At 45.0% G+C, this 5,289-nt stretch overlaps 1 non-coding gene across 1 annotated transcript; it reads left to right on the top strand.

The window, feature by feature from the left end:
• Window positions 1-3,420: 3,420 nt before the first annotated feature.
• On the top strand, window positions 3,421-3,494 carry trnan-guu (transfer RNA asparagine (anticodon GUU)). The gene has a single exon. It is a non-coding gene; the product is annotated as a tRNA-Asn (tRNA).
• The last annotated feature ends 1,795 nt before the right edge of the window (window positions 3,495-5,289 follow it).

The raw sequence follows: 5,289 nt of genomic DNA, 5'->3' as shown, positions 1-5,289 counted from the left end.
AATATATTCGTGCAGCCAAAATGCACAATGACAACCCGGAACTGTGCGGCACCGAATCCTCGGGGAAAAACATTAAAAGGCTTCGCCCGGAGATGGGTTTGGATTACCCACCTTTCAGTTACCAGCCGAATGCGCTAAACCATTGCGCCACAGATACACACTGCAAGACATGCAAAACCAGGGTGTCAGTCAGTTAAAGCTTCAGATTGCTCCGACCGGGATGGAACTTATCCACTCTCAGTTGTAAGTTTCCCAAGTTAAGGGTGGGACATTCATTGTGGATGTGTGGAAGCAGTCTGGTCCCGCACACTGCAAACACTTACATGTCACCACCAACCAGCTCTCCCACAACCGGTGTGATCTACCTTCCAGCCTTCCGGTGCCTTGTCTGTGACGAAGTATGTTTCAAAAGTTTTGGTATAGTTGGTTCCATGGTGTAATGGTGAGCCCTCTTGACTTTAAATCGAGTGATCTGAGTTCAAATCTCAGTAAAACCTAAATTCTTGTTGTCCCAGCTGCTGAAAATTTGGGAGAAACAAGTGAAAGACACCCGGTGCTGGTGGGCAGTTTTGTTGCCTTTTTCATTGATGCTTGATCTACAAGTCTAGTTGTCAAATTGTGTGCTCAACCGTCAGTTATCTGCTACAAATCAGCGGGGGAACAAATACTTTGTTGTCTAATGCTGCCTTTGCCTGCACAATGTGTGCTGAGATTATCTGTGCAATATGCATTCCGCAGGATGAATAAAAGCAATGCTTTTTGAAATGCAGGCACTGCATGTTTTGCACTCGACAAAACGTTGCATTTTCTTTTCATTAATTTTACATTAATGCATTGCAATGCCAACGCACTTTTTACGTGGCAAGATCGATAATTAGCAGAGCAGAATGAAGAGATCGCAAAGTTTCTGTTTAAAGAATGGACTCAGTCGAGAATATTTTGTGGATTTTATTTTTCTGAGGCTACTTTCCCTGTGCTGGGGACACTCTGCGCAGATATGTGAAAAAGCTGGTTTTGTTAAAACTCCAGAGACCACATGGCAGTGAGCTGGGACAAAAGACCTGTCAGTCATCCATTGACAAAAGAGCTGTCGGACAGGAAGGGGGGCCACTGACAAAGCCACTTTAATTTGTAAAAGCACTTCTCACCTCCAACTCAGAAGGAGACACAGAACAATGAACCCACCAGCCTGGCCAGCCAAGGAGGAGCTGGGTCTTTCCCAACACAAAGGCTCAGAGAGATGCCCAGACTAAGGGCCATCAGCCCAATGCATGGGTGGGATGGCCCATCACTGACAAAGTACCCGTGCTTAGAAACAAAGGGGTTTTAAAGATTGGCGGGAAAGATAGGGGTAGCAAGACTCCCAGAAAGACAGGGTCCTTTCCACTTTATTTTTAGCTTGGAGCTTGGTGTGAAGCTTGGAGCTTGCAGCTTGCAACTTGTGTCTAGAGAGAGGCCCCTCTCCCTCTTGCTCTCGCTCCACCGATCGATGTACCAGAGGAAGGGGCCGCAGTACTGCAGAAGAAGCCACCGAGACTGAAGACCAGGCAGTAACCTCCCACAGCTGAGCTGAGCAAGGAAACCGGCTGCTTGTGGTGGTGAACATGGTCGCGAGTGTCCCAAGCCAGTAACCAGATATCTCAGGCCAGCTGGGTAAGGGCTCAGGGTTTTCTCAGAAGTGAAGCTCTTCAGGGCTATTCTGGGGAGGGTAATTCATTGGTCGGGGTGGGGTTAGAATCCACCAGGGGATTACTGCGTGTTACTAGGTTCATTTCTGTACTGTATGTATGTTGTTTGTAACCGGGATTTTATTCTCCACAGAGACATTTCGTTTAGCATTGCATGTTTTAGCCAGTGTATGTTACACCAAATAAATATACTATGATTTATCACCGAAGCATCCCTTTCCGTGACTCATTTAATTTACACTCTGAATAATAATTTCCGGATCTAGAACTTTCGTAAGGTGGGGGCGATTCAAACCGTCCGTCTGGCAATTGGGCGAGGATCACAAACACTTACAATATTTACGAAAGGATATACTTGCTTTGGAGGCAGTTCAGAGAAGGTTCACTGGGTTGACTCCGGAGATGAGTGGTTGACTTATGAGATAATGTTGAGTAGGTTGGGCCTCTACTCATTGGAATTCAGAACAATGAGAGGTGATCTTATCGAAACGTATAAGGTAATGAGGGAGCTTGATAAGGTGGATGCAGAGAGGATGGTTCCACTGATAGGGGAGACTAGAACCAGGGGGCATAATCTCAGAATAAAGGGCCGCCCATTTAAATCTGTGATGAGGAGGAATTTCTTCTCTCAGAGGGTTGTAAATCTGCCGAACTCACTGCCTCAGAGAGCTGAGAAAGCCATGACATTAAATAAATTTAAGACAGAGATAGCTTCTTAACTGATAAGGGAATAAGGCTTATGGGGAACGTGCAGGGATGTGGACTTGAGTCCATGATCGGATCAGCCATGATCATATTAAATGGCGGAGCATGCTCGAGGGGCCATATGGCCTACTCCTGCTCCTAGTTCTTAAGTTCTTATGTTCTGAATAGCGACACATACAAAAATGCTTTGATCATGGTTACACCTTATCTTCACGTTTGTCAAACAGTTGGCTCGTTGGTCTCGGGCTATGATTCTCCCTTTGGAGTTGTTCATTAAAATTTACGAGGGGTCCCAGAGGAGCCCTGATATTGCTCGCAAATTTTGAAATTGCATCGAACTTTTGCAAAGAAGGACTTCCATTTCTGCAGTGCCTTTCAGGAACTCATGTCACCCCAAAGCGCTTTCAGGCCGTTGAGTTATGTTTGAAGTGTTGTAGTTTGGCAAAAGATGTGCCCAGATCACCAAACATGAACCTCAAATCATTGCAAAGGAGTTTGGTGCAAATAATCAGGCGTCTCAGGGACTTGGACTTTCTTTGAATAAGTTCTGCTTGTTCCCGTATTCAAGCTTGAAACAGCAACTGGGCTTCCATCTCACGGGAGGTTTGGGGTTGATGTGTGTCGCTTTCAATCTTTGAAATTTCACAAAGCAAAGAAACGGTGAATCCAACTGTCCCTGTAAGCATTTAGTTCCTGTTTAATCACAGGAATATCCGCAGTCAGGAGCTGAAAAGGAATTCAAACCTAACACCGACTTCGGGACAATCAGAATACTTTGTCACAGACAAGGCACCGGAAGGCTGGAAGGTAGATCACACCGGTTGTGGGAGAGCTGGTTGGCGGTGACATGGAAGTGTCTGCAGTGTGCGGGACCAGACTGTTTCCACGCATCCACAATGAATGTCCCTCCATTTATTTGTGAAAAGTTCCACTGAGAGTGGACAAGTTCCATCCCGGTCAGAGCAATCTGAAGCTTTAACTGTCTGACAACCTGGTTTGGGATGCCTTGAACGTTATAGTTCCATCAGTCTCTGTGGCGCAATAGGTTAGCGCGTTCGGCTGTTAACCGAAAGGTTGGTGGTTCGAGCCCACCCAGGGACGAATTGTTTAACTGTTTTTCCCCGAGTATTTGGTGCCGCACAGTCCCAGGTTGTCATTGTGCGTTTTGGCTGCACGAATCTTTTCTGCAAATGTTGCCAGCTGTGCTGTTATCCAATTAGTTCCCACTCCAATATTTTATGAGCATTGAGTTCAAGTAAAACGATAACAATTTTTTACATGGATCATGTTCCTCCATCCAGCCCACTCGAAATAAATTATGTTATTGGGTTTAAATAAACTGGTGGAAATTGATTCTATTGATACATATATCGAACTGGAACTTCGGTCTCAAGTGCTCCTCCTATCAAGAATCGGCACACCCACAATCAATGGTTTTACAACTGAGTCATAAACACTTACAATTTTAAACCATTCTCATACAGCGTGTAAATGAGATAGGGATAAAACTTCATCACATGTAAAGAGAAAATGAATGATTGAGGATACCACTGTTCCTCAGTAATTATATTATTATTTATTTCATTCTGAAGAAGGTTATCGGCTAATTAACGGTGATTAAAATAATTCTTACTTTTGCACGTTGGCTGCATGTCGTCAATTTTATTAGGTTTTGAATTTATAAATGGTGTTACAAAATTTATCGCCAAGACCTGGAATCAAAGCTGTTTTTCGGTGGCATAAGAAGTGGTTTTCCCCAATCATTTAAAGATGATTTCAAAGAATCACGTGGCGTTAAATTCACATCACGGTTACGATTTGTTTCGGTGTGAAACAAGTGGATTAAAAAGGACAATAATGTTAAATAAAGAGTAAAGCTACCACTACACAGTCACATCAAAGCCTCCCAGGGCAGGTACAGTACGCGTTAGCCACAGCGTAAATCTTCCTCTACATTGTCCCATCAAACTCTCCCAGGACAGGTACAGCACGTGTTAGATACAGAGTAATGCTCCCTCTACACTATCCCATCAAACACTCTCAGGACAGATACAGCCCGTGTTAGATACAGATTAAAACTCCCTCTACACTGTCCCATCATGCTCACCCAGGGCAGGTACAGTATGCGTTAGATACAGAGTAATGCTCCCTCTGCACTGACCCATCAATACTCCCAGGGCTGGTACAGAACGGGTTAGATACACAGTAAAGCTCCCTCAACACTTTCCCATGAAACTCTCCAAGGGCAGGTACAGCATGCGTTAAATACAGAGTAAAGATTCTTCTAAACTGTCCCATCAAACGCTCCTAGGGCAGATGCACCACGGGGTTAGATACAGAGGAAATCTCCCTCTACATTGTCCCTTCAAACTCTCAGGGCATGTACAGCACAAATTAGTTACAACATAAATCTCCCGCTACACAGCCCCATCAAACTCTTCCAGGGGCAGGTGCATGTTGCATATGCAATAACTCAGCAGGCTTACTACCGTGAACTCAATCAGGTGCATCCTGACCGTACTTTGCTAGCTCTCGAACAAAGGATTCAACATGGAGGCTTTCTTTATTTCCAAGAGTTGCATGTGTGTGTCTGTGGCCCAATGACCTTCGACGGTCGGTCCACCTGGTGGCAGGTAAACCCGGGCATATATACATTACAGTGCAGCACGTGTTTAAATCTCCCTCTACACTGTCCCATCAAACCCTCCCAGGGCAGGCACAGCAGAGGATAGATACAGAGCAAAGCTCCCACTATACTGTCCCATCAAACCCGTCAGGGCAGGTACAGTACGGATTAGATACAGATTAAAGCCCCCTCTACATTGTCTCATCAAAGACTCAGAGGACAGGTACAGACTAAAGCTTCCTCGACACTGTCACATCAAACCCTCCCAGG

Source organism: Pristiophorus japonicus, unplaced genomic scaffold, assembly GCF_044704955.1.
Source record: "Pristiophorus japonicus isolate sPriJap1 unplaced genomic scaffold, sPriJap1.hap1 HAP1_SCAFFOLD_233, whole genome shotgun sequence".
Lineage (NCBI taxonomy): Eukaryota > Metazoa > Chordata > Chondrichthyes > Pristiophoridae > Pristiophorus > Pristiophorus japonicus.
The sequence above is the reverse complement of the archived record's forward strand: the minus strand, read 5'-3'. Positions and strand labels throughout refer to the sequence as shown.